The sequence below is a fragment of the Branchiostoma lanceolatum genome, chromosome 3 (assembly GCF_035083965.1).
Source record: "Branchiostoma lanceolatum isolate klBraLanc5 chromosome 3, klBraLanc5.hap2, whole genome shotgun sequence".
Taxonomy (NCBI): Eukaryota; Metazoa; Chordata; class Leptocardii; order Amphioxiformes; family Branchiostomatidae; genus Branchiostoma; species Branchiostoma lanceolatum.
The window spans coordinates 26684728-26700078 of record NC_089724.1 but is presented as its reverse complement, the minus strand read 5'-3'; the positions used below and the strand labels follow the sequence as shown (position 1 = coordinate 26700078).

The following is a 15351-nucleotide window of genomic DNA, read 5'->3' as shown; positions in this document are numbered from 1 at the left end:
ATGATGACTTGTACAAAAGCTGAGCATGATGTAGCTAGACTTCTGCTTCACAGCTGTGCAGGTCATTCTAAGACTGTCACATTGAAGAAAAAAAAACAGAGACTAAATTGCCATCTATTTACCTGAAGTCGAGAGGGTTTTCTTTGTGGGAAGTGTTCGATGAGTCTGCGCATGTGTGTTTCCTTTCGCGGATGTCCCTGTTAAGTAATAAGAAAATGACATATCAAAAGTTAACACATATTTAAGATCAATATACAATTCTAATTGCTTTAAACAGCAAGAAAAGGAAATCATCATCATGGGCACTTACAAATCTTTTATCTTATCTGTAGTAGTAGGAACTAGAAACAATATTTTACAGCATAAAATAATATAAGAATTAAAGTATATTTCTTAAACAATTGTTAACATGTGAACGATGTTAGAATAGGGATGTTTAATACATTGCAACGATAGCTTTGATAGATCATGAATTGTCCCTATGACTGCACTATCCCCAAAAATTCTGTGCATCGGAGCTGGAATTGTAGGTAGTTAGACTTAGGGGTTACAAAAATTGCACTAAGTCTTATTCTAGAAAATAATCCAGAAGACCATCCACATTCTGTTTTTTAGTTAATAAATGATGTAATCAATGGACTAAATGCTCCAACCTGGTAAAATCCGATTGTGTGTGTTCACATCTGGATCATAAATCATCTCCTCAGCAGAGCAGATCTTATGTAACAAAATGCATTCGTTGTCACTGTTGTGCTGAAACGACAGGCATGGGCTTCCCTTTTTGTAACAGCATTCATATGCACATCTCTGGAGGGTAACAGGACCTACGTGCAATTGTGGATCTTGTTTTGGACAATAACTCTGACGGAAGTGGTGAAACGATGATACTCCGCACGTTCCTGAAACAGAAGAATGTAGCTTTATCTGACGTATCATCAATTGATCTACGAATCTGATATAACATATTTGTTTATTGATTGATGATTTAATGAATTGATCCGGCACAATCTCCAAGCACATCATACCAATATTTATATATCTTAATATGAAAAAGAAGAAAAAAAAATAGAAAGGCAACATTTTCGAGAAAATGCAGGATATTCCCCTCCCATTACGTACACCTCAAATATGATACCTGCGCATTTACTAAAAGGGAATAATAAACTTTCTGCATGAATTGTAGAAAGAGGGTCCTCAGTAGCATACATGTAGGTTATGGTGGCACCCCCTAGTTTATTTTGGGTCTCAATTCGAGTCTGCACACCCTCAAGTCTAGCGACGGTCTCTTCCAGGAAATACTTCTGAGCCAAAACAACAGTATATGCGAATGAAGGATATCCCTCTAGCTACAAGAAAACCTGAGTTTTGGTTTCTTCAACCTCTGTAATTATAATAAATATTAGAGGGAAAAAGTATTTTCCTGTCAAAAATGAGGCGCAAAATTGGGCACTTTTGCGTGGAACTAAACACATCACAGAATTTTTTGACACGAAAATGACTGTTAGTGTCAGAAAGAGAAAACTCCAAGGTATAATCAAGCCAATTATAAAGAAAATCCTACCACTGAGATTTTCACAATAACCCGACGCGCGAGCTTATGCAACACGGCCAACAGAACGCAACAAAGGTCAATCTGGGTCAAAGGGGCAGTTTACCTTCAACGCGGACGGTTATCCGGAAATAAGGCACGGGCCCAAAATCAATTTTCAACAAACACACACCGATTCCTACGCTTTTCAGCCGTGTTGGTATTTAATGTCAGTTTGCAGCAAATTGAACTCAAACCTCGACATTCGAAACCCTTTCGTCTCTTGTTTTGTCGCGTACTACCACGGACTCCTGTCGCGGAGGAACTGGTGCGTGCACCGTTATGTCCAGTGTATTTAACCTTCCTAAAGGTACGTACATCTCGAATATGGCATCCATAGCATTTACCATAAGAAAAAAACTGTTTCTGCATAAATTATGCAAATGAGGTCGTCATTAGCATAGTTTATGTCCAGGTGTATGCACCGTTCCAAAAGGTACCTACATCTCAAATATGACATCCATACCCTTTACGGTAAGGGAAATAAACGTTTCTGCATGAATCATGCAAACGAGGTCCTCATAAGCATAAGTTTTGGCCACCTTTCCTAAAGATAAATACATCTCAAATATGACATCTGCAGCTTTTGAATACACGTTTTTGCATAAATTATGCAAATGACATCCTCATGAGCATAATTTATGGCCACTTGCCTTCAACTTTCCTAAAGGTACCTACAACTCAAATATGACATCTATAGCCCATCCGTGAATAGTTTCATCAGGTTGGTAAGTCAGTGAATAAATAGAATCTCTTGGTTCTGTAAAAAGAGTCTTTTTATTCAATGACATCTGTAGCTTTTACTGTTAGAGAAATACACGTTTCTGCATAAATCATGCAAATGAGGTCCTCATTAGCATAATTTATAGCCAGGTGTGTTCACCTTTTCTAAAGATACCAACATCTCAAATATGACATCCGTACCATGTACGTAAGGTACATATAACTTTCTGCAATACCATTAGTAGAGCTACCACCCCACATCTACTTGGTTTTTGACAGAAGAAGAAGAAAGAAGAAGAAAGAAGAAGAAAGAAGAAGAAAAAGAAAGAAAAAGAAAGAAAAAGAAAGAAGAAGAAAGAAGAAGAAGAAAGAAGAAGAACAAGCAAGCAAAAACAGTATATTCCCTCCTACTGGAGGGGAATATAATCAGCATGCTGTATGTCATGTAGTTTGTAAAAGATATGAAAGACGGTTCAATGAAATGCATTGAGTTTAAAACAATTTCACCAAAAGAATGTATTAAGATGAGTTCACTCTAATCCACAATTAGCATGACAAATTACATTGTAGCTATTCTTCCTGTGGTCCTTATTAACATACAATGCAAAAAACTACATAACGCAGTCATGAAAATGGTGCTTTTAAGTGCTTTTGAAAGTGCTTTTAAAACTTATCATACAAGAGAGCTCCATAGTGTTTGAATTTCTGTTATCTCTTAATAGTCTTATGTATATATATATTTTTCTTCACTTATCTTTTTTTATTATTCACCTTTCCTAAAGGTACCTACACCTCAAAAATGATGTCATGACGGAGTTTAAAAACAATTAGTCCCTCCATATACATGTAGGAATGAAGTCTTCCAGTGGCACCTCTACACAATATGGACCAGTCTAAAACCATATCCACTTAAACAAATGGACTTTTGCATTTATAAGTACCCCAGCCCCAAATATAATGTAGAAAGTGTCCCCCGTTTAAGAATAAGAATTGACTCTTCCAGCACCATCCTCTTTTGAAATAGATCAGTTCAAATACACTTCTGCTAACAGTAACAAATGGACTTTTTCATAATCACTCCAGCTCAATATTGAAACAAATAATTAAAGAATTCCCCCTTGCAGGAATGGAATATTCCAGTGCCATCTCCATGTAAACTAGACCAGTCGAAAAATATCCGCTCAAAATTACACTCTTGCGCATAATCAATCCAGTCCAAAATTGAATTAAAAAAGATTAACCCAAGGGAAGAATGGACTTTTCCATAGTATATATACATAATGATATACTAGTATATGGAGATTTGACAGGAGAAGAAGAAAATGACCAAAAACAACATATTTCAGCCATAGATCTAGTATGGGTGAAATATATGTGACACTCCTATATATGTTTGAATGGATGATTCAAGAGTATACATTTTGAGTTGAAAATAACGAAAAAATTGTTTATTTCAAAAATAGTTTTGAAGGGCTGTATGCCAAAGATTTTAATGAGGGCCTGTGTACATGACCAAGGCAGACATATGCCAAATTAATTTCACATCATTTCGGTTTAATATATAGGAACTGGAGATGTGTATCTTTGTTCGAAAAGGAGTGAACAATGCCATGTACGCACATGTCCTAGGCATTCCCATACCACATTTGGTATAGGTGGCGCTTCTAGGGGCAGCCGCTCTCAAAACTCGCTCTGGTTAGTGGTGTGTTTTACTCAATGTTTTTATAGATTCTAGTTAAAGTGTGCAACAGACTGTGTGTATGATGTCTCCATGGATCCTGTGGACCAGTTTTGTTCAACTGTGAGCTCCATTTGTTCGAGTTTGCACCGATTTAAAGATAGCACACGGAACCATTCGGCTGGTTACCAAAATGGCTTCCACGTCACGAGCTGTTTTAAAGTACTCCCTGGAATACCTGCGTGAATTGAAGGCAGCATCTGCTCGAGCCGGTCGAGATATAAAACATCACCTCCGTTACCTCGGGATCTGGAAGCAACGTTGCAGACCAAGAGGGAAGAAAGCCGGGCAACACTTTATACGTAAGATTTGTACAGTTAATGGGAACAGACCATTGATATGCAAATATGGACCATTCCACAACCAGCTCAAGCCATCTATATGTACAGGTGCCAGTGATTTCCTCCCGGGACCGGATGGAAATGACGTGTCCACATCACGACCACTGACCGGTTTACGCGCCCAGATGAACATTCCTGGAGCATACGGGAACACATACCGGCCGACATACCTTCCTCACGCTCTACCCATTGTCAACAACAAACTTTTCCGTACACCGGCGAACATCATACACGGACCGAGGCAGGTAGTACCAGTTGCCCCTGACAACACTCAGAACTCTAATGCTAAGTCAAATATACCATGCCAAATTACTGCACCACCTGTACTTCTATGCAATGCTTGTTCTCTAGTAAACAAGTTAGATGAGATCCACTCGTTGTTGTTAAGTGAGAATGTTGAAGTTGCTGGTGTGACAGAAACTTGGTTCAGTAATGATGCTCCCCCTGATTTTTGGTCCATAGATGGCTATACTGTATTTACAAAATCAAGAGATACACGGGGCGGAGGTGTAGCATTATATGTAAGTGAGAGTATTACTGCACGTCAGATAACGATGGTCACTGTGCCAGATGAGTTAGAATGTATGTGGGTTATGTTAAGGCCCAGGCGCCTACCGAGGAAGATCTCCTCCATTATTGTCTGTGTAGTGGGGAGGGAGCAGTTGAACAGACTTCCATCAGATTATATACAAAACAAGGAACAAAAACAGGCTTCAAAGTACACTTAACAGTATTTCAATGTCCAAAAGCTTCCATCCACTGGACAGCTAAACATGTCTAGTTGCCGTTTTTGGAAAAAGCCGGGGTTCGACTCCTGCATTCTAACGCACTAGACGTGTTTGAACGTAAACAAACCCTGATCTTACCCCCTGCAGCTGGGAATCACTGGTCTAGTAGGGGAAAATCCCCTCCCAAATGATGCAATTCTATACCACAACAAAGGTCAAAGGTCACAATTTCTTTCTGGATTTGAAAATTAAACACACGTCTGGTCCCCCTGCCTGAAAACTGGCCAAAATTGACCAAAGATTTCACCAGGCGCGACCTCATATCTCCATGAACAATTCTATTCATGCAAATGACATACACATCTACATAATATATGCTTAATCATAAACACCTTTATCTTACTTACACATGTTGCAATATTGACAGTCCTACAATTTTCCAATTTGACGAATTTTACGAAATTATGCAAATGAGGAATTTATTTGCATAATTACCTTCGCCGAGAAGGTTATGCAGAGGGTAGCGTTTGTGTGTATGTATGTAATGTACAGCATAACTCGAGAAGGCTTGGATGGATTGTCTTGATATTTGGTAGGTGGGTAGGTCTTGATGAGACTAGAAAATGATTAGATTTTGGGTCCCCTAGCGGCTTGTTATGGTACTGCAGCGGAACTTCCTGTTTTGATATCTCGTGTTCTGGACATGCTTAGAACTGATTTTTGAGTGGTAGATAGCTCTTTGGACAGAGAGTAAGTGTTATGGGTTCGGGCCCCCTAGCGGCATTTTTGGAACTGCAGGAGCAGGTTTTGCATCTGACTTTGAAAGGGAATAACTCAAGAAGGGATTGATGGATGGCAATGATTTTTGGTAAGTAGATAGCTTGAGTGATGATGAACATGATTAGATACTTTTTATGCAAATCAGTATCTAATTTGCATAATCAATGAGGAAAGTTTATACATCCGCCAAATTCCATGATAGGACTCTGAAACATGTGACATATGTAAGTGAGGAAGAGAGAAATATTAATTGATATGAACTAATTAATGAGAAAACACTATAACTCAAGATGGCCTTGATGGATGGTCATGATTTTTGGTATGTCGATAGCTTGTGTGATGCTTAGAATGATTGGCCGATAATTATGCAAATCAGATTATAATTTGCATAATGCGGCAACTTTAAAAATCTGCTTTGTGCCATGATATGACTATTCAAATTGTAACTGAGGAAGAGAGGAATGTTGAAGATGGAAAATATGCAAATGTGGGCCTAATTTGCATACTTAGATGAGAAACTACTATAATTCCATACTGGTAAATGACGGAAATTTCATGCATTTAATACTTTTTTTGTGGCATCGGGAATTTATGTGAATGTGAACATCGTTGAATCAAATTATGCTGATAAGGGCCTCATTTGCATAATTGATGATCAATATTAGCATCACCTTCTTCATACTTTGTTAAGCTCATACTTTGGACATATTTTAAGACAATCAACTGGTATGATTTATGATTGATGAGAAATACTCCTAATACGTCAGTCACAATGGTTAAAATCATTTGGCGAAGGTATGAGGTCGTGGAACTCTAGTTGGTATCTGTTGATGCCCCACTTTCCATAAACTACATATGTTACATGTATTTGAGTCTTACAATGGAAAACACTGCAAATATAGATTTTCCTCATTAGCTATGCAAATTAAGTCCCAATTAGCATAATTTGCACTTCATTATGTGAATCTCTGTCTAAGCTACCTGCATACTAAATATCACGGATATCCGTCGTGCCTTTGTTCAGTTATTCTCCTAAGAAGGTTTTCACGATGACGCCCCTGCAGTTCCAGAGCAAGCTGCTAGGGGGCCCAAACCTACACTACTTCTTCATTACGTCACAAGCTATCTGCCACCCAAAAATCAAGACCACAGCACGTCCAGGTCAAAAGATACAAAAATTGAAGTTCTGCTGCAGTACCAAGGTCACATACCAGGGGGCCCAAAATCTACCCTGACCTTTGGCTTCACAACACCCGCCCACATACCAAATATCATTGTAATCCATCAAGAGGTTCTTGAGTTATGCTGACTACAAGAGTCCGGAAACACAAACACACACACACACACACACACAAACACGCCAAAAACAATATCTCCATTTTTCATGGAGATAATAACGTGGACATGCAAACTGGGCTTTGTGCGCAGGTCCATTAACGGGTCCCTCCCCTTAGTGTACGCACCACCACTGTGCTCCTATGAAGACACCTTACGACAACACTAGTCTTGATTGAAACTGTAGATAAGCTAAGAACCCAATATGATAATGCAGGATACTTTATAATGGGCGATTTTAACCATGTTGACATATCTTCAGTGTGTTCTGGCAACAGTCTGCATCAAGTAGTTAATGTCCCAACAAGATGAGGCATTACTTTAGACCTCATTATGACAAACCTTAACGACTTCTATCATCCCCCCACTGCGACCTTGCCCCTTGGTCGTGGCGACCACAATATCGTTTTACTAAAGCCCAAGCATCAGTTGGTCACGAACAAGACCATCAAGCGTGAGATACGACCAATGACGGACTCTAACATCCGATCCTTTGGGCAGTGGATAACGAAGCACCAGTGGGAAGAAGTGTTGGAAGTACAGGGAACACAGAACAAAACTAGAAAGGCAACATTTGCGAGCAAATACAGCATGTTTAGCCATACTCCTCGCCATGCAAAAAATGGACTCTCCCAAAATAACAATGGACCATTCTAAAATACTTGCACTAAAAAAATGAATCACCCCAGTCCAAAATTGAGTCTTCCAGTAGCACCTCAACACAGTATGGACCAGTCCACAACCATATCCACTTATTGATTAACAAATACACTTCTGCTAACAAATGGACTTTTTCATAATCATTCCAGCTCAAAATTGAAAGAAATAATTAAAGAAACCTCCCCTTGCAAGAATGGGATATTCCGTGCCATTTCCATGTAAACCAGTCGAAAAATATCCGCTGAAAATTACACTCTTGCGCATAATCAACCCAGTTCAAAATTGAATTAAAAAAGATCAACCCCAGGGAAGAATGAAGTTTTCCATAGTATACATATGAAGATTTGACAGGAGAAGAAGGAAATGACCAAAAACAACATATTTGAGTCAATTCCAAGTCACCGAGAGGGTTTTAATATAATATTTGTAATATGTTTGAACTATTTTGATTAAAAGAATGTCTAAGTCACAATAGTTCTAAAGTGTTCAAACAATTAGAATTGAAACTTATAACATGTTTGAACTTATTTCACATACGTTGGAAACATTTCGAACGTAACTACACAAAAATCTCTTTATTTAGAACAGTTTCAAACCATCTATCCAAATGTTTCAATGTTCGAACAATTTGTAACAAAAGATTTTCACAATTGCCCTCATAAACGAAGGTGCTAAGTCCTCCTGTGTGTTTCTGCCTATTTTCGGTGGCCGCGCTAGACCACCAGCGGATTTGTTTTGACGGAGCGTCACCTGCGCGCGACGATGTACACTGTTCGGCACCGCTAATATCCGGCATTTTCCCGCTCCAAAACACTCCACAAGACCCACGTTTTTAGTGTTTTGCCTCTTGTGCAACACAATTCGATTTGCATTACTAACGGGACGAAAATGTTATGATAGAAAAAATTCACCCCGTCCCGGCGTCCGTCCCAAAAACATGAACGACATGAAAATATATTTTCTTACAGATTCAATCACGAAAATCAACAGCATGGGATTCCAAATTTTCGCAACGGCCGACTATTTATCATGGTTGAACTTCCTTCCAAGGCGTGCGATAGATAAACATTCCCGGCACATAATAGTCACTAGTACCAGACTAACGCAAGCTCATGATGATAATAGGGAGAAAGTTTGTCAGTGAAGTTTGGCCACCAGAGGGTACATTCATTTAACGTTACAAGCTAGCGCAAAGGGGCGAATCATTGACCTTACCGGGGACTGACTCTACTGGCCTAATCATTCCTTTTTTGCCGAATTCTACGATCCATACGCCCGTACGTAGGACATGTAGGAAGGCCTGGTAGACGCTACACATCACGGGAGACGCGTGTTGGTCCGAGACAGACAGCGGCATGCTTTCGATCGCGTAGCGGCGACGCACCGCTGCGACAACGTGCGGGACCAAAACGCCTGTCCCCAGTGAGACCATGTGTTTTGCGCGGCATGCCCCGAATCCGTCTACCATTGCTGAATGTAGCCCGATTCATAGAGGTCTATTTTGTAAGCATTATTTCATGTACCCCTCAGCGTGAGAATTCCTTGTGCAACACTTCGCTACATTATATATTCAAGTTTCCCCGCGCACCGCCTACCACCCGCCTTTGATCATGTATGAAGTCGGCGGCAGAGAGAGATCATCAATCAATTTTGACAGGAGTGTCGTGCCAGTCTGAGGAGAAACGATCTCCCGTGTTGTGTTGAAGAATTTGGAGTTTGAAAATATCTGGAATAACTAATGCTAGAATAAACATTCACAAAATCATTGATTTAACTTATTTTCTGTTATAAAATTTCCTAAACTGCAATTTAACCACTGAGTTTAACGGAACATGGTGTTTTCCCGATAATCACGTTAAATGTTTATGTCCGGTCTTTCCTCCTCGTAAGCAAACTTCCAGCTTGTCGCCAAACTTTGCCGAGGCGATATGTACAGAAACTGAGCGCGCTCGTTGTTTTGTTGTGCTAGCCATGCCGTGACAGGTCTTCGATTATCTGTAGTTGTTGAAGGACACAAAGAAATCTTCGGACTGTAGTTTTACCGCTTCGAAGGGCGTGACAGTCAACGGTACTAGTAGTATGGTTTGAACGAGCGTTGTGTTTCTCAGCTCACCTCAGTTTCAAACGTAAACAACGGGTGCGGGTTAACGTGAGCGGCGGGGATTTGTTCGGCTGGCGACATCCCCGTACCGTGCCGATAGCGTGGTGTGTGTCGTGTTTCCTTGAAACGGATTTTTAACAATAGAAAACTAGATCTATTCAAGATTTCTAACAAATTTAATGGAAACTTTCTGCCCGGCGTAGTAGGATTTTGGGAGTACCCAACCGCGCTCTTCACGTGGAAATTTTTGATACCGCGAAAGTAAACAAAACACCTACGATCGCCTGCCAGGCTTCTCGCGGTGGGGCGTCTTTATTGGTCTATCATTAGGTGCTATCAGCTACTTAGCAGGGACGTGTAGATTGCTTTCGTATGGCTCATTTAACCAATGTTCGAAACTGTACGAACAAAAGATGAATCTATACATTGTGATAGTTTCGAAACTTATAGCAATATTGTACCCGCCGATTTAAATGTTTCTAACATGCTGGAACGCAGTAGAAAATATTTCGAAAGTCAAACAAAGGTTCGAAACTGTTCTAAACATTTACTCATATCAGTTAGGTTGTTGCAAAGGTTTCGAAAATGTTACAACAAAAGGCAACAAACACCCTCTCGGTGACGTGGAATTGACTAGTATGGATGAAATATAAAAATGTGACACCCCTTTGTTTGAATGTACTTTGGGTTGAAAATAACGAAACGAAAAAATTCTTTGTTTAAAAAATTGTTTTGAAAGGCTGTATGCCAAACATTTGAATGAGGGCCTGTGTACATGACCAAGGCAGACACATACCAGATTTCACATTATTTTGGTTTAATACATAGGAACTGGAGATGTGTATCTTTGTTAAAAAAAGAGTGAACAGAGCCATTTAATTACATGTCCTAGGAATTCCCATACCATATTTGGCATGAATACTAGCCTACACCTGCGCCAGGAATGCAAGATAATTAGATTAACCCAATTGACCAATCAGGTGGTCGCAAGGCTCACAGGCATGCAAGGCCAGGTGCAAGGCACTTGGGGTCAATGACCTGTAGGTCATATGTAGTATTGAAAGTGACAGAAGTGGCAAATATTGTCAAGAAAGACCAAAATAAATCGTTTTGAATATATGTATGCCAAAAATGGGAATGTAGTCCTTTAAATATTTGTTCAAGCCACATATACAGCAAATTTCAGGTCATTCGGTTGAAATACCAGGGCGCAGGAGGCCAAGATATGCTAAAAATAGCCTAAAAACCTCCATAAAATCACTTTCAAGGTCAATATCAAAAAAAGGAAAAGAACGCACATTGGTTTTTGCCTACATTACCTCTGTACCAAATTTCAGGTCATTTGGTCAAAAAATGACAGATGAATCGATTTGAAGATTTGACAGGAGAAGAAGAAGAAGAAGAAGAAGAAGAAACATGAGTAAAAACCATATGTTTAGCCATACTAGGTATGGCTAAACATAACTACAGCCTTCTACAGAACTTTGAATCAAGCAATTGAAACACACTTTCCTTACAAAGTCATCAGAACCTACACCCAGGACAAACCGTGGATGTCCCAGAAGATCAAATATGCAATCAAAGCTCGTCAACAAGCATTCAGTGCACAAAACTGGGTTGAATGGCGCTCACTCCACAATAAAGTTCAGTACGCGATCAAGAGGGCAAGAAAACAATTCTACAATACAAAGATCAAAAAGTTAAAAACGGAAAACCCAAGCGCATGGTTCAGCGAGCTCAAGGTCCTAACCGGCACCCAACGCAAGGACATGACGGTCCCAGTTGAAGGTGTTAACCCGGAAAACAATGATAAAATCGCAAACATCTGTATACTAGCACACCTGTGCCAGAAATGCAAGATAAATAGATTTACTCAATTGGCCAATCAGGCGGTCGCATTTTTAAATGTAGTGCTCCCATTGGCTGGTACTTCCAACACTGTATGTAGTATTGAAAGTGACAGAAGTGGCAAATATTGTCGAAAAAAGCCCCAAATAAATCGTTTTGAGAAACCTATCAACTCTTGAAAAATATTCAAGATGGCAAGAAAATCACTTTGGAAGTGTCCTTTGCGTTGTATTTCACAATTGGTATCACCAGCGATCTCTCTCTTGTTTGCCATGCCACTCAATCTCTAAGGCACCCGTACTGACTGAATAGCTCGGAGCCCATGTCACAAGTAATATGCTTAGAGGATAATCCATCCGTTGTTCAAAAATGATACTTGTATGATCCTTTATCTTTATCTTTCTTTATAATCCTTTATTTGAATAAAACCGCAAAAGTATTTGTAACATACCCGGTGATTTGTCATTTGTGCCGCGCTAGCACAGTGCACCGCCGGCCTTTGCAAACATAACTTCAGAAATATTCTATCATGATCATCAAGAATGCTCACCGTCAGGACAACATTGCAGCGACGACATTTCAACATTACGTACTTAACAATATCGAGTCTTAGGCTCGTCATTTGTTGCTACTAGATTTTGTCAGAAGACTCAGAACGTTACCCTGGCGATTCCCAGCGACTGGACGTCAATTGATATTCCCCAATATAAAGATTTTGATTATTTAGCAGGTTTTAAAAAATCCTACCTTGGAAAACTTTCAAAAGTTAGGAGTGCCGATCGACGACGCCCTGAACTCAGACAGAGGCCGTCCTCTTTAAAATAAATTGACAAACTTTTGCCGAGAAATCGGGAAAAAATTTGAGAGGTCGGCATAATAAAATAACGTGGCTTTTCTTATTGTATTAAACCTTACCATCGTATCTGTACATGCGCCACGAAGCTCCATAGCGGAAAACATTGGGTTTTCTGAGTGGCTCGGAGCCCAGTTTTAGACATTTAGATATGTCTTTGTCCTGAAGGGGATCAAATTTTTGTCCCTGGCCCTCCCCCTTGCCAATTTTTTTTTCCTAGGCCCTCCCCCCAGGTCAAAATTTTTCTCGTAGGCCCTCCCGCCCAGACGACCAGCCCTCCCCCTGTAAATTCCGTACAGTCCCTAAAATGACAGAGATGAATCGATTTGAAGATTTGACCAAAGAAGGAGGAGAAAAATACATGTCTTGAGTAAAAAAAACAATATGTTGAGCCATACTAGGTATGCCTAAACATAAAAAATGAAAGAAGAAAAACACGCCAGCAAAAACAATATATTTCCTGAGCTAATATATTAAAAAAAAGAAAAGGAAAAAGTTTCCCGTCCTCGGTCTCGTTCCGGGACTCTCCCAATCTCCACCGAATGCAAGCGAACAATCTCTGCGTGCTACGTAACTGACTAAGCTACTTGGCTATTTCAGCTTGAGTTTTAAAGACAACTTTAAATATCACTACACAGTACCATTTTAGTATTTTAAGGACATTTATTGATGTATAACTGAGTTGTATGACCAATTTTAATGTTAAGTTAAACTGTATCATAACTTAGTTAAGAGTAATTTTCTATTTATACATTAATTGTGTTTTTGTCCCTGTAAATGTTGGCTCTCGAAATCAGCCATGTTGCCTGAGAGACTGTGTAGTGTCTTGTTACATTTGCAAATAAATAAATAAATAAAACAGTACCATTTTTTGTCAATTTTTGTACATCATTTCCTTTTTGTGTAATGTGTAACTTTTGTGGTACAGATGTAATAAGGCCATTTCTGGAGATCTGGCAGGGCATAGGGAAAAGCTTCTGGTATTGCGTGGGGAAAGGCTTTTGTTAACGCAATGTACGAAACAAACAAGAATTGCACAGCCCAGCAAAAATCTCAGCTCGGACCCCAGGAGTGTGCAAAGCCACATGTACATGTAGGGGCGGCAGCGGCGCAAATCACATATATCGGGTACAAATACTTTTGCAATGTCACATTCAGCGGCATCATTTATCATTAGCTCTCGGGCAGAGGTTAACCCTTGTCCTGCTGGACTTTTTTTACCCTATAGTAGTCCCTGTGCTGGGCTTTTTTGACCCTATTTAAAGGAGGGGTACTGCTTTAACTTTGCTATTTTTTTGATACTTTGCCCACAAATAACTTTATAAAGTTATATATCAATACAAAGCTAAGAGTCTCTACTTTTCAGAAATATATTGCAAATTTTGCCTGCACCTACCTGTATTGATTGATAATGGCAATAAATCAATAAAAAACCCTTTTTTCAAAAATCTTTTGTATTGAAGTATCTGAACCATATAAAAAGTACCAATATCAAAGCTGCAGCATTCCTGACACATCCTGACAACATCAGAGCTATATCTATGATGAAGAAGTTCACCCAGGTATCTCAGCAGGTAGGTTTATGACCATGCAATGTCCACGGTGCTGAACTGGCTTTTCTGTAGAAAAGCTGAGCCATTTAGAATTAGTATACTTCTTTCTTTACCTCTATTACAATCACTTTCCTACACATCAGCTGAAAGCTTACAACAGGTATTATCTTTGGAATTCCAAACAAAGTAATATCATTGAATACAAAGGTAATAACGATACAAAAGGCAATAAAAAGTACATTATTCCACAAAGTTTCCATATACTGCTGCATAGCACCAACACAGAGGTCTCTACCAAGACTACAATGTTGCTGACCAGTCTTGGCAACATCAGAATGATACATGTGAAGAAGTAAAATACACAGGTATTGTAACAGGTGAGTACATGTATATGGTTGTAGACTGCCCTTGGTGCTGAACTCACTTTTGAGCAAAATCTACACTCTCATACAGAACAGTACATGCTGTAGCCATAGAACAATTGACATTCTAGCTTTCTATACATGAGTGGAAAGATTATAGTCTAACCTTTCTTGTCATATCAACATACAGTTGTTACAATCTATACTAAAGGCTATATTATAATAAAGACATAAAAAGCAATAAAAAGTACATTATTCCACTATGCTTTCATATGCCTTTGTATAGCATCAACACACAGGTTTCTACGAAGACTACAAAGTTTCTGACCATTTTTGACAACATCAGAATAGTATATCGTATTATATGTAAAGAAATACGAATTGCAGATATTATAACAGGTGAGTATATGGCTATCAAAGTCTGAGACTGGTCAGCCCCACAATAGAAATCATGCACCACTTCCCCGCCAGCGACCACGTCCACTACCTCCTCGGGCACGTCCACGCCGTCCTCGGTAAGTGCCCCGAGCTCTTCCACGGCTAAAAGTAGCGTCAGCGCCGCTTTTAAGTTCATCAGCAACGTGTAAGGGTCCCTCTCCGCTTGCCCCGACATGTCTTCGAGGCCGATGTTGTGACTCCCCGTCTTCGCCAGAACTGTCACTGATTTCAGCGGAATTTTCACTTGTTAAAGGATATTCCAGCCCTGAATCGTTCGTGAAAATGTCCTCTAGAACGTCTTCG

At 39.6% G+C, this 15351-nt stretch overlaps 1 long non-coding RNA gene across 1 annotated transcript in view; it reads right to left on the bottom strand.

The window, feature by feature from the left end:
- Positions 1-121: 121 nt before the first annotated feature.
- LOC136429332 (uncharacterized) overlaps positions 122-15351 on the bottom strand; it is a 33820-nt gene continuing 18590 nt past the window's right edge. Inside the window, exons 2-3 of the long non-coding RNA XR_010754738.1 lie at positions 654-899; positions 122-197 (exon numbers count right to left, since the gene is read on the bottom strand). This is a non-coding gene — a long non-coding RNA (uncharacterized lncRNA). The remainder of the gene's footprint in view (positions 198-653; positions 900-15351) is intronic.